The 18,649-nt window shown below is 38.4% G+C and overlaps 1 protein-coding gene across 6 annotated transcripts in view; it reads left to right on the forward strand.

Annotated features, from left to right (window-relative positions):
- The window catches only part of LOC113520922 (segmentation protein cap'n'collar), a 161,610-nt gene that overhangs the window by 99,005 nt on the left and 43,956 nt on the right, over positions 1 to 18,649 (forward strand). The gene's annotated exons all lie outside the window — the stretch shown is intronic.

Below are 18,649 nucleotides of genomic sequence, written 5' to 3' on the forward strand. Positions count from 1 at the left end.
AGGGTGGGCCAACTGACCTACCTATTCATTCTCACCTATTGTATATTGCTAAGTTGGATACGCGACAAGTGAACACAGAGTTCGGTTACATACTGCTTGAATAAATGAGGTAGATATCTTATAAAGGTGGTATAAACATACTTATATCTAATATATATGGGGGATGATCACCTATCATCCCCCACTGATGCCTCGCCAGCGTATACCGATAACACGGCCGGGGCACTATTTGATTTTCACCCAGAAAAAAGTATATTTAGAGAGAATTTAATGAGCTTTCTACGTTTGTCGAAATTTCCAGGTCGAACGAAACACAAATTTGATATTTAAATTACATAATACATACCGTTTAAAAATGATCATCATCATCATCATTGTCATGGCAGCTTTTAACTGTCCACTGCTTGACATAAGTTTCCCCCTTGGAGCGGTTTTGCCAGTAGCAATAATAATAAGAAAATACGTACCTATCGTGATACAATATCAATGACTGGATAATATTGTAACAGATCCATAGACTATTTCCAAAGTGAAAGAAGTGTTGTCCTCCTCTCTCGTACTCGCTGTGCCCAACAGGGTCCATAATTGAAACGTTATCTACAAATTATATTATGGAATGCAATAAGAAATAAATAAATAGTTACCACGCTTGGCAGGCGGATTGGCGACCGCAGTTAGGCTTTGGAGATGTTTTAAGAGGAACGCTGCTGCCCATTCCTCGCCCTCCCTTAGTCGTTTACGACACTTACAGGAAAGAAAGGGGTGGCCTATTCTATGCCGGGACCACACGGCCACATATATATAATATAGACATGTATACTTAGTAACTTTCGTTATAAACATCTTATATCGCCAAAAAATAACAAGAGCCGAAGAATTTTTGTTTTTAATGGGTGATAATGGAATGGTAGCCCCGCCTGCGCTAATGACATACGCTGGCGGGGCACCAGTGAGGATGATGGATGAGAATGAAAAAGGTAGAACAGTTTTCCCATCGTGATGAAAATACTAGGAAATCAGCACGATGGTTTCCAGAGGGGACCACGTGGAGGTCGACCTGGTTGGGTATATTGCTAGCAATAGGGCCCTTAGTCCCCATTACTAACAATCCCTTCCCCCCTGAGCCGAAGAATTGTAGTAGGTGCTTGAAGTACATCAAGCGCGGAAGGTCTTAAGAGCGGCAAAGGCTAACGCGGCACCGACAGAATCAAAGAGAACAGAAAAAATAAAAATTTCTCCAAACTGAGTAATGATAAATGAGCTAGTGTCATAGGATCACACCACACACGACGCGCGCACGGTTAACCTCCGGCGCGAGTTACAGGCGGACGCGGATTTTTATTTACTTTATATTTTTACCACACTGAGACTTTGTATAAAATTCGTTCGCTTGGACACCTCTGTCTTATTCGTGTTTCTAGTATGAAGCAGTTGTGTTTGCATGGCTGTGTTTCGGTTTGAGGGGTGGGATATGACAGTGAATTTACTGGGTACAGAGAAATAATTTCCGAGTTCTCAGAAATGGCAACGCATGGGGTGTATGATAGGCGAAACAGTATACTCTGTTATGTCAATGGTACTGCTCATGTCTATAGGCGACAGTTACCGCTTTCCATTAGGTGGACCGTCAGCTTGTTTGCCATTCTAAGTTGCATAAAAAATACTTTATGTTAGCGATTCGACTTCACACTGGTATCTACCCGTCTATCTATCTCGAATATTCTATCTAGAATATTCAAGATTAATATATAGCCTATATTACTTGCTGATAATGTAGCTTTCTTTTAATAAAAGGATTTTTAAAACAGGTTGAGTGTTTCTTCATTACTAACAAATCAGTGCTTGCCATGTGGTCCCGGCATAGATTAGGCCATCCCTTTCCCTTCCCATAGGTGTCGTAAGACACAACTAAGGGAGAAGGCAACTATATGATTTACAGTTCTTATTTTATTATTCCTTCTATGTAATTCCTTGTTCTCAGTACGGACTAGTCAAAAGGCAGATGCGTTTTTATATATCTATCCCTTTCTGACGCATTGGCAATGTCATACGTACAACGAGCAACACACTATGTGAATTATGCATTCCATTTGTTCTTTTCCGAAATCTTTGAGTCCGTTGAAGTGAAATTCATCGTGTTATATCACTTGGTTTTATTGGCCGTATAACCCTACCAAATTCAGATACAACCTGCTTGCATACTCTCTACATAAACTGTGTCGAATATATAATCTAGTAATGTAAAATTTGTTATTGGCAAATAATTGACATATCAACATGTTTATAATTACTCTCCATCCAAAGGTTGCCTGCAAGAGATCGCTCTTAACGATAAGGTCGCCCATTTTTTTCTCATTGTGATTATTTCTTGTAATTGTTTATATTTATAATAAGTTTACTATTGTAATCTTTTGGAGGAAACAATAAAGAGTATCTATCTATCAAAAAAGATTTGAGAAAAATAGCAACTGATGGTGTATCTTTCGTCCTCTTTTTACTAATTATATTTGCACAAGAAGAAAGGAGACAACCGTATGATTTACAGTTTTTATTTTATCGTTCCTTCTACGTAATTGCTTGTTCGCATCTCGCTCGCAACTTGCCCCATACGTTTCCACGCTCACAATGCTAGAAATACAATTAATCAAACCCATGACAATTACGAGATTTGGACAAATTGTTAGTTAATTTTTTTTAATCTCTCTTTGTTTGTGGCTACCGTAGCGTGTATCTGAAGCTACGTATGTAATGTATAATTAAATAGTTTTCTACGTAGATCTTTTATTACTCAACGGGCTATGGAGAGGGCTGTGCTCGGAGTCTCTATGCGTAATATAATCCGAAACAAGGATATCCGCAGAAGAATCAATGTAACCGACATAGCCCGAAGGATAAGCAAGCTGAAGTGGCAATAGGCTGGTCACATAGCTCGAATAACCGACAACCGATGGAGAAAAAAAATCTTGAGTGTCGACTCCGTACAGGCAAACTGCAGTGTAGGAGTACCCTCCAATAGATGGAGCGACGACCTCGAATGCATTGCAAGGAGTGAGTGGATGCAGGTGGCTCGCAACTGTTCATTGCGGCAGTATATATAGTATATATAGGTGAGGCCTATACTCAGTGGATCGAAGATCCGACAATCGATAGGGAAGAAAGTTTCTTGGTTGGCGACCGCGTACGAGCAAATGCAGTGTAGGCCCCCCCCCCCATTAGATACAGTGATGACCTCAACTGCATTGAAGTCAGTGGTTGTAGGTGGCTCAGAACCGTTCATTATGGCAGTCTATGGGGGAGGCTTATGTCCAGCAGTGGACGGATAATGGCTGGAATGAAACGTAGATCTTTCCCAGGGACTTTGTTTATTGCTTGGGTACGTCTGTCCCATCCATGTTTTTGTCGTCAAACTTACAACAATTAGAAAGATAAAACACACGTATATAGAGGGAGACTATGTATAAAAGTCGTTTACGTGGGGACATTTATCCCACTCGAGTTTCTGTCGCCCATCAGCTGTGTTGCAGTTTGAAGGGTGGGATATGGCAGTGAATTTACAGGGTACAGAGGAATAACACTTGAGTCCTTAGGGACATTAAGAATTATTAAAGAAAAAATGAAAACTATTGAACACTTTTTCCAAAAGAACATGGGCCGAAAAACGTTAAAAAATGTTAATTTTTCCATGCCCAGTTGAGTAATTAAAGATTCTATTCCAAAAACCGACTTTAATTCAGAAAAACCCAGTTATTTCGATCTAGAAACTAAACCACTAGACCGATTTTGATAAAATTTCTACGGGACCAATCTGTAAGTATGTCCTTAGTATTATGTAAAAAAAGAACTTTCCAAATCGGTTAACAACTGACGGAGTTATGAACTTTTTGAAGTCGGTTAAAAATTCAGACGACCCGATATCGACATCCGATGAGTCACGAATATTGGGTGGAATTCGATTCTCGTCAACCGATTATCGATTGTAAATCGGACATCGATTAATGAAATACGTTCGCTGATGGTAATCAATTAAATCGGTATGGACTGCGGCATTGTGGATTTTTTAAATTTAATATTACGTCTGAAGTATATATATATATATATATATATATATATATATATATATATATATATATATATATATATATATATATATATATATATATATATATATATGTTACGTATATTATCTATCTATCTATCCATTTAAGAGCTGCGCTCTTGTCGGTGGAGCTCTTGCCACTCACTACGATTTTCAGCGAGTCTCTTCACCTCTCGATACGACACGACACCAACTCCTTCCTTGATCTGCCTGATGTAACTATGTCTCGGTCTCCCTCTTCCCCACCTTCCTTCTATCTTACCTTCTATTATAATGTTCATAAGTTGGTCGTGTCGTATCAAGTGTCCCAACATTTTTCCCCTTCTGTCCTCAATAGTTCTAATAATTTGTCTTTTTCCCTTAACCCTAAGCAGGACCTCCTCATTGCTAATTCGATTCCTCCAGCTAATTTTCTCCATTATACAATATTATAATATACAATAGTTGCAAAACCGAAACCGTTTTTAGATCGAAATAGTTAGCAGTATTTCCGAACCGATACGACCTTCAAACCTTCAAGAAAAGAGCATACTCCTTTTTAAAAGGCCGGTAGCACACCTGCAATGCCGTTGGTGTTGTGGGTGACCATGGGCGGCGGTAGTCACTTACCATCAAGTGAGCCGCATGCTCGTTTGCCCCCTGTGTTGTAAAAAAAACCTGATTTTGTCACAAATTAAAATTATTTTCGCGAGCCACAATTTTCAATTTTTTTTTTTTATTTAGTGGAAATAAAAAATTAAATTTATTCTTAATTCAACTTAATATAAAAACATTTATTTATTTATTAAATTTTAATACATCTAGATAGTGTATTTTTTTATACAACTTAGAATGGCAAACAAGCTGACGGCTCACCTGATGGAAAGTGGTAATCGTCGCCTATAGACATGAGCAGTACCATGGACATAACAGAGTACACTGTTATAAGCATATTATGAAATGTGTCTTTATTCGTCCAGGAATCGAATCTATAACCCTTCATTTAAAGTGTCTTAATAACATGTCAATAATATATAAAATGACTTGCCATCTCGTTGTACATGATAAGTGCCGCCCGACCCTTTTATGTCTGTCTGTCTGTCTATCCATGTGTCAAGAATTTGCAAGGAAAATCATTGTAAATATGCGAGGAGGTTTGCGTCCGTTTATTAAATGAGTTAGCATTCTAAAGTTATGATTTTAACTGTTCAAAGAAGAAAGAAAGAAAGAAATATTTATTTAGTGCTTAATTTTACATTAAAAAACACATTTACCAGAGGGAGATTTTGTACAAAAGTCGATTGCTTAGGTACCTCTGTCCTGTTTCAATCGTAAAGCAGTTGTGTTTGCATGGCTGTGTTTCGGTTTCAAGGGTGGGATATGGCAGTGAATTTACAGGGTACAGAGGAATAATACCTGAGTCCTCAGGAATGGCAACGCATGGGGGGTATCATGGGCGAAACAGTATACTCTGTTATGTGCATGGTACTGCTCATGTCTATAGGCGACGGTTACCGCTTTCCATCAGGTGGGCTTGTTTGTCATTCTTCAAACCGAAACATAGCCATGTAAACACAACTGCTTCACGGTAGAAACACGAATTGGACAGAGGTGGTCAAGCAAACGACTTTTGTACAAGGTCTCCCTCTGGTAAATTAATTATTATAATTAAAAGCAATTATTTATTTAACTTTTAGCAGACATAACACCTAAGGGGGTAATGACCTATTTGGGATAGAGAAAGCTCTATTGGTCATAAATAAGAGAAAGTTTAAAAGATAGGCGTGACAGATATGTATGTATGTATTTATAATTCCCTTAAAATAATACGGGTTACTTTTTATACCAATCAACAGACAAAGTCGCGGGTAAAAACTTGTAAATTGATAAAATCCATACTCTACATATAGCAGATGCAAAGGAACACTCAACAGGCTGACTGACGTCACGCGGACCACTCGACGCGGTATGCGCCCGCGCACACTGCTCCGTCAAGTGGATCCTAAGTAAGCAGACCTGTATCAAATCGTGACATTTGAGCGAATTTCTTTTTTTTTTTTTAGTGCCAACCACTAAGCGGTATCGATGATTTTTATCGCTGCATTGTTATGGAAATAATAAATAGGAATGTGGTTTATGTTTCTATTTTTAATCATCGATTAATGCATATTGTGTATCAAAGGTATGGAGGTTATACAGCTACGTATTCTTTGTAATTGTAGTATGTGGTGTGTGGCAAAGGCACGTAGTATGTAGAGCTATGTCAGTAGGGCGGATTTTTTTTAACCTATTTCTAAAATTAATTAATTAATAATTAAACAATTTGATATTACAGCGAAATCTTTATAAGGACCATATATGAATTAAATTTCGAATAAACTTAAGACAAAAATTATTTAATTTTTTTTTTTTTCTATAATATTCCATAAAACAGAAACAATAAAAAAGATGTCTCTACACTTAGCTCTTAATCTAAAATATTAGATAGAAATTGTCTCTAAATTTTTCAATTATTTCTCTAAAGAAATGACGCTTCAAAATCGACCCAAGTGTCTCATACTACTTAGATTTTGAAAAGTGATAATTTACACTGATATTATTTAAAATCAAAAATAAAAAAAGTCTCAACGAATGGATTTCGTTAATTAAAATCCTGTATATTTCATAATTATTTTGCAAACACTATTTTTAATTCCTTTTTTTTAAATATATCGATATATCTTCACGTCACTAAATAGAGAAAAAAAAAAGTCAATATGTCGCTACTGAATTCCTGTGCATGGCGTCAAATAAATATGTTTAGAAAATATTAAAATTCCATGCCTTAGATAAACACTACAGGTATTTGGGGGATTAGATAAAATAAAAAAAATTGGTGGGAATTTTCTATACAGGTTAAAATAGCGAACGAGCTGACGGCCCACCTGATGGCAAGTGGTAACCGTCGCCTATACACATGAGCAGTATCGTGAATGTCACAGCATACACTATAAAGTGTATAAAACTCATCACTGCTCTGAGGGCCTACCATGAAATGTTTTCCTAAATTTCGGGGCTGAACGAAACACAAATTTGATGTTAAAGTTACATAATACATACCGTTTAAAAATGTTCATCATCATCTTCACATATCAACTCTTAACCGTCCACTGCTGAACATAAGCCTCCCCCTTGGGAGATTTTGCTAGTAGTTGCCACGCTTGGCATGTCAATTGCCAATCACAGATAGGCTTTAAGAGAGACGCTGCTGCCCATCCCTAGTCCTCCCTTAGTCGCCTCTTACGACACCCACGGGAAAGGAAGGGGTGGCCTATTCTATGCCGGAACACACGGCCAAAATTTTTCAATTTTTTTTTTTGATGGGTGATAATGGTATGGTAACCCCGCCTACGCTAACGGGATACGCTGGCGGAGCACCAGTGAAAGGTGATAGATGAGAATGAAAACAGGCCAGTTAGCCCATCATGATGAATTCATCAAGAATTAACCATGATAGTTTCCAGTAGTTGGGTATATTGCTAGCAATGGGATTCTCAGTCTCCATTACTAACAATCCCTTTCCCTCCATATATATTAAATATGTTAAAATATAGTTGCTTTGTACTTTTATGCTAGGATTTATTGACGAACGAAGTCTTTACTGAACACATTTCGGTTTAAACAAAAACACGAAATTGTATCCAAAAATCTCATCTCTGTGCATCTACTACCGAATATATCATATCATGGTCTGTGCTCTGAGGAATTGTTCGGATTGATACCTGCTGTTGATTTTCACCACCGTACAACCCGCCACAAACTAAAGTTTCATCCCAACCATCTGGACGAGTGGCGGTCCTCCACCGTGCGTTTTTCAAGGCACTTTCTCCCACGCACAACCACTCTTTAGAATCAACTTCCAGCAGCAGTATTTTCGAACCGATACGACATCGTAACCTTCAAGAGAAGAGCATATTCCTTTTTAAAAGGCCGGCAGCTCACCTGCAATGCCTTTAGTGTTGTGGGTGATCATGGGCTGCGGTAGTCACTTACCATCTGGTGAGTCACATGCTCGTTTGCCCCCTGTGTTGTAAAAAATCCAGAATTCCATTTCATGGTCGACCGCTTGTTTTCATCCTCACCTGTCACCCTTCACTGGTGCCCCGCCAGTGTATACCGATAGCGCGGGCGGGATTACCACTACATTATCATGGTTTAAAAAAAATTTAATCTAAATATTGTAACACTACCATCACGGGGGTAATAAAAAAGGACAGTTTGGAAAAGTTTGTACGTTGACCGACCGAGAATCGAACTTGGGACTCGTCAATAAAATTAATGGTTTGTTTGGACAGGCCGCAGGTGACGCTCGCCCACCTGCGTAGTTGGTGGACATGACAAATTGTTCTATTAGCTATGGTTTTTTTAATGGGTGATAATGGAATGGTAACCCCACCCGCGCTATCGATATACACCGGCGGGACACCAGTGAGAGATGATAGATAAGTGAGGATGAAGCAGGTCAGTTAGCCCATCGTGACGAATTCAACAAGAATTGTTCACGATGGTTTCCAGGGGGAATCACGTGGAGGGTGACCTGATAGGGCATATTGCTAGCAATGGGGCTGTCAAACTCCATTGCTAACAATCCCTTTCCCCCAGATTAGCTATGGTTAGTAGCTTGCCACCTATCGGCGTAATCTGTCCGCGTACATAAATTTTTACTGCACCGCCATCTAGTTCTAAACTATTTTTGTTTAATTTTTATTTATACAACTTAAAATGGCAAACAAGCTGACGGCCCACCTGATGGAAAGTGGTAACCGTCGCCTATAGACATGGGCAGTACCATGTACATAACAGAGTATATTGTTTCGCCCGTGATACCCCCCATGCGTTGCCATTCCTGAGGACTCAGGTGTTATTCCTCTGTACCCTGTAAATTCACGCCATATCCCACCTATCAAACCGAAACACAGCCATGCAAACACAACTGCTTTACGGTTGAAATGCCAATGGGACAGAGGTGCTCAAGCAATCGACTTTTGTACAAAGTCTCCCTCTGGTAAATTAGGTAAAGATTAATGTAATATAACAAAAAAAAACCAAACGAGTTGGGAAATTCCTCCTTGTAAACGACACAATCTCCCGGACAGTCCACACACGGTTAAGTTGACAAATGATGCGTTGACAGTTGCGGGTAGCAGGTACCGCCGTTCTGTTAATGTATTTTTTTTTGTCCCTGCCGGGCCGCTTTTGTCATATCTCCTTTATTGCATGTAGTGTGGCGTATCCCACTGGGGACATGAAATAAACGCCGTGTCCTACCTCATTGTCTAAATGTAACTGTAAATTGTTGGCCCATCAATGAGGTTAAGCTACGGTCGGCGTGGTCAACTTTTGGATGGGTGTTCATTTTTTTTATTTTATAAAGTCATTATTGTATCTAGTTTTAATGTTATGTACTCGATAAGATTGCGAATTCTATTCCTATTTTGATGATTCTTTTTATTATAGCGTCAATTCCCGGAGTCGAGGGTTTAGTGTTTTGAATGTATATTTTTTAAATTACAATGCTTGTTTATTTTAAATTATTATCTAAATATAATTGATAAGGGGATGGGGATTATTAACAGGGGATTATAGGGGATTGGCGCTCCTATTACTCTGTCGGATTGACGTCATCATCATGAAATTTACCATACATATACTATGTTGAATTGAGACGTACAGCATGGGGTTTTATAAAAAAGGGGTAAAGAGGTTTTCCCATGATTGGCAACACACTTATAATGCCTCTGGTATTGAAGGCGTTCATAGGCTACGGTAACCGCTTACCATCAGGTGGGCCGTATGCTTATTTGCCACCTCAGTGGTGTAAAAAAACAAGGACAAAGGCTATCAAGGTATCCTGATAACACGGACGAAGACGCGGCTAAAAACTAGTTTTTATTAATATCATAAATGTGAAAGTGAGTTTGTTTGTTTGTTTGCTACCTTTCAGCGTCATAACGGCTAAACAAATCACTATGAAATTTGGATAAGTACTATAGATGAGTGGGATGGAAATGGACATAGGCTACTTTTTATTTCGGCCAAAAAAGTACTTAATTTTAAGTAAAGAAAATAATCTCATACAACAACAAACATACATTCAATAATACATTGTACAAAGCTCGCTACTTGTACAAAGTTTTATTGTGCAATAAAGAATAAATAAAAAAAATACATACAGCAACTGTTTAACACATTACCTTCTCTTTTGACTTTGTCGTAATCGGGTAACGATAACTACTAAGTTTTCTAATCTCCAGAGACTTACCGTACTCCCTAACAAAACAAGATGGCGGACCATGACAAAATGGCGGCAAACTTTTAACACGTAAACCGCGGTAGTATCATTTGTCAATTTTGCTCTATTGTTAAACTTATTCCTTGGAGATTATGCGTATTGATTATTAGTTTTTTTTTTTTTTTTTTTAACAAAATTCACATCTTAAGATGGGAGACGGCAAAATAACCCCCGGTAAGAAACACAGTCGGCCGGAGTTCAGGCCCTAGGGAGAGAAACCGGCGTACAATGCGGGCAGTATCTAAGAGTACCGCTTTCTGTATCTTTCCCGGGAGTGAGCCCGGAATCCCAACCATCTGATGTGTTGTTCCAGACTGGTTGAAATAAAGTTATTCACCGACAAAACATACTGTTAATGCTTCGATTATATAGATAGAGCATCGAGCCTCGAAAACGGGTTAACTTTCTGTCAGCTAATAATCTGTAGGCTACCAACCTCTTTCAAACCAACATAGTTACAGAAAAATAAATAGTGACGTTCTTGACAATCTTCTTGTCTTAGCAATTTTACCGAACTATATTTTCTATCGCGATTTATTATATCTGGATTTATTTACTGTAAATATTATTCATTATACAATCTCGTACTAAGTCTTTCTTTCTCTCTTACTCCTTCTGAATCTATATACCATATTTAAATATCATCAAGCCCACACCTCTACGTCTCCACAAGTCAAATAAGCTGAGTCGCTTTTTTATCAGTATTCGGTCCTCGCCCTCCCTTAGTCGACTCTTACGACATCCACGGGAAAAGAAGGGGTGGCCTATTCTATGCCGGGTCCACACGACCACACATGTATACACATATAAACAAACTTAAACATACACATACTTAATAGCACACAAGCTTACAACAGAAGAGTAATGTAATGTAAATTGGACTCTATTTACCGCGCTTAGCCTCTCATTTGGGCCGTTTTACGTATGAGTCATGGCTAGTACAGCCAACCCAGCTCCGCCCAGAAGTACAGAAGCTTCCTTGGATCTTCACAGGCCTCACGGAGCGACCTCACCGTTCCGAGGATTTCTAAACGTTGATGGGCCACAGCCTCACATTCCAGGATTACGTGAACAGCCGTTTCTTCGGCGTCGTAACAGCCTCGACATAGAGGGCTGTCTGTGGCTCCAACAACAGGAGAGAATGAAGTTACAAAAATTAATTATTTATTAATTTCAAATTATTGAAATAACTTGACGACTTCTGTTCGTCTTTCCTTATGTAGGCCACGAACACAACTTCGCTTTCGAAGTCGGTTAATTTAGTTGCCGTTTCATTACAAATTACAATAACAATAGAGTCGGCGGCGCGAGAAGTTACAAATAGTTTGTGTATGAATAAGATTCGTGTACTCGCAATTAAAACGCCCTCTGGTGTGTGACTGGAGAAATTGGGTGCTCGTACCCGACTTTCGAAAGGGTGCTATTTTCCTGGAGCATATATGTCATCATCGTCATTTAAGGGTGGGATATGGCAGTGAATGTACTTGGTACAGAGGAATAACACCTGACTCCTCAGGAACGGCAACGCGTGGGGGGTATCATGGGCGAGGCGGTATACTCTGTTATGTCCATGGTACTGCTCATGTCTATAGGCGACGGTTACCACTTTCCATCAGGTGGGCCGTCAGCTTGATTGCCATTCTAAGTTGTATGAAAAAAAAGTGACCAGAATAAAAATAATGATTAACAACAGGTGAACAGAAAAATATGAAAAAAAGACATTGACATTTCCCTCCGTACTGAAGTTCTCAAGGATGATAACGAACGAGCCACCATGGGTGTCACAGTATAGTCTGTGATGTCCATACCTATAGGCGACGGTTACCACTTTCCATCATGTAGCCGGTCAGATTTTTTTACCATTATCCATAAATTGCATTGAAATACATATTTCTGTTTTTTTTTTTTTTTCATTTATTATATGTAAAAAATATTTGCAAAGACATCTCTATATAATCTAAACCTTTCTACTTTCATACCTTATTATCGATTGATCTATAGATCGGATCTATAGATCGCGGGGTCATGCAATTACGGATCTATTCAGACGTCCGCGCGGCATTATGTGTGATTATGTTACAGCTAGAGTGTATTATGTGTTATTTTAAAACGTGCCCAGTACAGTGTACCACGCGACCGACTAGTGCTTACCGTTAAGCAGTGCTTTTAGAATTTTATATCTAATAGGACAGTTTTGCTATATATTTATATACCTTGACCAGAGGGAGACTTTGTACAAAAGTCGTTTGCTTGGGCACCTCTGTCACATTCGTGTTTCAACCGTGAAACAGTTGTGTTTGCATGGCTGTGTTTAGGTTTGAAGGTTGAGATATGGCGTGAATTTACTGGGTACAGAGGAATAACACCTGTGTCCTCAGGAATGGCAACGCATGGGGGGTATCATGGGCGAAACAGTATACTCTGTTATGTCTACGGTACTGCTCATGTCTCTAGGCGACGGTTGCCGCTTTCCATCAGGTGGGCCGTCAGCTTGTTTGCAATACTAAGTTGTATAAAAAAAAAAGTTGTATAATATATATTTTACTACATTAAGCAAAAACTTTGTACCACTTTTTTTGCAAAAATTTCGCGGACCGAGGAGTATGAAATTTGGCGCACTTATAGTTCATATAGCGAAGGAGTGCAGAATGATATTTTTTTTTTAATTATGCATAAAATACATTACTCACACTACCATGTATTTTTTTTAATGCATGATTAATGCAATGGTAACCCCGCCTGCGCTAACGGTATACGCTGGCGGGGCACCAGTGAGGAATGATAGGTGAATAATGTAATAACTGATGGCCCACTTGATGGAAAGTGGTAACCGTCGCCTACAAATATGAGCAGTACCATGGACATAACAGAGTATACTGTTTCGCCCATGATACCCTCACGTGTTGCTATTCCTGAGGACTCAGGTGTTATTCCTCTGTACCCTGTAAATTCACTGCCATATCCCACACTTCAAACCGGAACACAGCCATGCAAACACGACTGCTTCACGGTTGAAACACGAATGGGACAGAGGTGCCCAAGCAAACGATTTATACAAAGTCTCAAAGTTGGATAATTAATGTTTAAAACTTTAAACATGTTAGTTAACAATTTTAAACAATTAGACATATCAACAATAGACATATTTAAAAATTAAACTGTTACATCCAATTGTATAGTCTGTGGTGCTATTATTATCTATGACTGTGTCTATGGTCCGGTTTCGTATGTCAATAGTGTGTACTTTCTTTTTATTGATTGGTTTATAAATACGTGAAATTAAGTTTTTTTTTTTAATTCATATCAATATCATCTGACTATGATTACATTTTTTTTTATACCACTGAGGTGGTAAACAGGCATACGGCCCACCTGATGGTAAGTGGTTACCGTAGCCTATGAAACTATGGTACATACGGTCTTGTTATCCAGAGGTCGCGGATTCGATCCCAAAAAAAAAATACAGAAAAGATATTTAAGTATGCCTCTAATTTATATTACGTACATGAATGCATTGTAATAAATTAATTGTTTTTTTTTTTAAAGTGCTCAGCTACCGAAAAATACGATTTCTAATAAAATGTTCGTCTGGTCCCGGCATAGAATGGACCACTCCTTCGTTTCCCGTGGGTGTCGTAAGAGGCGACTAAGGGAGAGCGAGGGATGGACAGAAGCGTCCCTCTTAAAACGTCTGTAAAGCCTGACTGCGGTTGCCAACTCGCCTGCTAAGCGTGGCAACTACTGGCAAAACTCCCCTTAGTGGATAGTTAAATACTAAAAGAATAATAATAAATTGTAAATCATTGGTATTCGGTATATCTGTGTCGTACAAGCTATAAAATTATCGAATCAGTGTATTCAGAAGCAATTTAAATTATGACTTTCTAGGCCAGACCGCGGTTAACGAGTGCGAGCGAGACGGCGAATCCGCCGGAAAGAGAGAGTGCTACACCACTATACGATTTACCGTTTAATCTGGCAGTTATTTCAAAATTATTGTGGACATTGTCATTATTAAAACAGTATGCTGACACCGGTGTGTATGTCTGTCCTCGCGTAACTACGGTTGTGTAGCGGTTAACATACAGCCTCAAGTGAATTGCAAGTTTTAACTTTTTAAACTTTTATATCACCCTTTAACTGTCCACTGCTGAACATAGCCTCCCACATAAGGGGTGTTTTGACAGTAATTGCCAAGTTTGGCAGGCAGGTTGGCAACCGCAGTTTGACGATGATGTTTTAAGAGGGACGCTGCTGCCCATCCCTCTACTGTTAAGTTCCTTTAGTCGCCTCTTACGACACCCACGGGAAAGGAAGGGGTAGCCCTGTTGTAACCTAAGACGGAAAACTCTCACACCTATGGCTGTATACGATTATGGTTTATGTCTCTATATATATTGTACTAGCGGCCCGTCCCGGCTTCGCACGGGTGGACATTTTTACAACATTTTAAAAAGTGGTTATTGTGACATAACGATAATAGTTGGACATATAGTGTCGCGAAGTTTTTTGTAGTTATCGATATTTTCTTCAATATTGTAGAACATACTTTTGTTCTATCACCAATAGTTTCCGCAGCGCACGCGAACAAAGATATTTTATAGCATTTTGTTTACACCTTGAGTTACGTTACTAAAGTTTTAGTAAGGATCACTAATCTTTTCTAGCAATAAATATAGCCTGTGTTACTCAGGGTGAATGTAGCTTTCTAATGGTGAAAAAATTTTTAAAATCGGCAAAGTAGTTTTTGAGTTTATTCATTACAAACATACATACATACAAAAATACAAATCTTTCCTCTTTATAATATTAATTTAGATTAAAAAGTGCAACCTTTTTTTTCTCTTTCTGGTCGCTCCGCATTGTTAAACGTTTCACATGTATTTCTGTATTAAAATAAATAATTCAAAAAGTAAAAAGTTGTTTGCTGAAAGCCTTCCTGTACCAACGCATGGGGGGTATCATGAGCGAAACAGTATACTCTGTTATGTCCATGGTACTGCTCATGTCTATAGGCGACGGTTACCACTTTCCAAGGTGGGCCCTCAGCTTGTTTGCCATTCTAAATTGTATAAAAAAAAGCCAGACCCATTCTACGCCGGGACCACACGGCCCATAGGAAACAATCTGACTAAACTGTGGCCCCTCAACGTTTAGAAATCCTTGAAATAGTGAGGTCGCTTCATGAGGCCTGTGAAGATCCCAAGAAGCTTCTGTGCTTCTAAGCAGAGCTGGGTTGGCTGTACTAGCCACGACTCATGCGCACAACGGCCCAAATGAGAGGCTAAGTGCGGAAAATGGAGTCCAATTTACATTACATTATTCATGCCTGGTGTGACCGAAGTTGGCAAGCGAACACATAAGTGGAGTCGCAAAAACACATTAGTAGTGTAAAAGTAGTGCGCGCGCGTCGCAAGTAATGATCTATGGATCATTTGCATCAAATATCGATCTAATGTGAATAAGATTTATGGGATACAATCGTATATTTAACCGACTTCACGTAGGACAACGACGAGCTATGAGAATTGTCGATGATCCCAGGCTTGCAAGCGGTATCGAACCCTTAAGTCTTAGGAAAGATTTTGCCTCACTCTGCGTGTTCTCTACCACTTGTACAACGGATTGTGCTCAGAGGAATTGTTCAATATGATGCTCACAGCCACTTTCTATCATCGTACGGCTCGCCACCGACAGGGAGTTCACCCTCATATCCTACAGCCTAAATGGTCGCGTACAACGCGGTTTCAGATATGTTTTCTCCAACAAACACTCAGGTTATGGAATAAGCTCCCTGCCGAGGTTTTCCCAAGAGACTACAGCATGGGGTTCTTCAAAAGGGGGGTACAGAGGTTTCTTCAGGGTCGGCAACGCGCGCGTAATGCCTCTGGTATTGCAGGCGTTCATAGGCTACGGTACGGTAACCACTTACCATCAGGTGGGCCGTATGCTTGTTTGCCACCTCAGTGTAATAAAAAAATAAATAAAAAAGGAGGAAGTTTTCAATTCGAGCACGCTTTTGCGTATGTCACGTGATATCTTCATTTCGTCTGTCGATTTTAACTGACTGCGTATTTTTTTTTTTCACTACAATAAATCGGTTCTCTTTGACAACATATTGCAGAACGTGTATTTAGCCATCTAGCGACGTTCTGAGGAACAATATCAATGTAAAATATCAATACTAAAAAGCGTTCACGCTCACTTTTTTTATCTTTATCCGAGCAGTAAGTGCTTTATATTATTCTCAATTTCGTGTATAATATAGTATACGTCATATATGTGTAAGTATATTTGTTATTCATATATATTTATTCGTTTATATATGTAATTTTAGTATGTATGCATATCAATAATTAGTAGTACCGCATTCGAGTATTCTGACACTTCCCTATGGTTGACTGGGAGAGAATGCTTTTAGCATTAAGTCCGCCATGCACACGTATTTGTACTAATGAATAAATAAATATACTTATTCGCCCATGATACCCCCATATCCCACCCTTCAAACCGAAACACAGCCATGCAAACACAACTGCTTCACGGTTGAAACACGAATGGGACAGAGGTGGCCAAGGAAACGACTTTTGTACAAAGTCTCCCTCTGGTTAAAAAGGGATTAAATTAGATCTAAATTTCTTTATATGACGTGTTTAAAAAAAAAAAGTACTAACAGCAAGTCCCTAATGATTACACAACAATTCGGGACATACTGCTCTATCTAAACAAGACGATTGATAAGTGAAAGTTCTTTGGACTGTCCTAATTAAAGCCCAGAAGGGATTTCTCGAAATTCTCGTCGTAACTGCCAATAACGGGTCACAAATGTCGCGGGAGAATAATAATTTTTCAAATTTAGAATTGAACCGTTATTTTATCAAATAAAGAATGATGTAGCTCCGTACCATAGAGCATAACTTTCTTTTTAATATTTAAACGTTGTATGTAATGTTTATGCCGAATGCACTGATATACTAACGTTTAAATTAATTTACAAATAATAGAGACGTAGTACTATTTGATGAGGCTAAGGAAATGTACATACAGACGTGAACGTTTATTGCGTTCATTATAACTCTTTATGTGTGTATTTCTTTAGTATATCTATTATATTAATATTATAAAGAGGAATGATTTGATTGTTTGTTCGTGTGTTTGTGATGGACAAATTTAAATATACAATTCCACTGATTTTAAAAATTCTTTCATCTACAGTTAATTATAATATTGTCAACGGAGTAACAGGAAGTATATTATTTTTTAAAAAATTCTATGTACACATTCGAATCCAGGCCTGATCATTAGTATTTGATCTGGGCTGGGTAGAGATCGAATATCGATATTTGATAAATAAATAAATATCACTGGAAATACAACGACATGTAGTCCATAACTAAATAATTTTAATACTGTTTTTTTTTTTTTCAAATACCAAAAACAAATATCCAACTCATGAATACGTTTGTATTTTAGGGAAACACAATTCGCACCTGTTGGAAGGCGAGACACTGTTGCATCACCCAAATGTCACTTTAATTGTGAATCAATAAAAAGTTGGTATTAATATGAATTCCCGCCAAAATTTCAAAGTATTTTTTTTTAATATTCTTTACTTTTTTTATTACATGTACATTTTTGTCTATCTTGCCTTATTTGCCTATTTCCCGCCAAAATTTTTAACCGACAAGATAATTAAAAAAAACATCATTACTTTTTTAATTAAAAATTACACTGTCTATGGTCGGTACCGTAGATTACCATAATGTAGAACAGTCCTAACCACAGATAACTGTCCAATACAATCAATCATAGGTATACGAATAAAAATTGACATGTTGTCTAATTACGAACGGTCGAAAGCGAAGCGGCGCTCACCGTTAGAAATGGCGGATCAAGTGCCAATTTCACAGTAACCACTCACACATACATCTGTGGCTCGGCGCGGGTATTAAGCTTTAGAAATTTAAGTTTACTCTTTACCCGACTGAGAAAAAGAGAGTATTGTTTTACTGTTCATTTTTTGGATATATATGTTACGAGATTACGCTGCTAGAAAATTTTTCTTTTTTTTTACTACTGCCTAAAAAATGAATAAAAAATGTTTTCAGGGTACACGTCTATATGTATTTAAGTTAGTTTATAACACTATACCTTCTAAATACCTGAACACATAGAGACTTGAGTTTACATCATCTCGAGTGACACTGGCTGTGTATATTTTTTTTTTTGACAGGCCAGTCAGG

Source organism: Galleria mellonella, unplaced genomic scaffold, assembly GCF_026898425.1.
Source record: "Galleria mellonella isolate WM207_F2 unplaced genomic scaffold, CSIRO_AGI_GalMel_v1 utg150, whole genome shotgun sequence".
Lineage (NCBI taxonomy): Eukaryota > Metazoa > Arthropoda > Insecta > Lepidoptera > Pyralidae > Galleria > Galleria mellonella.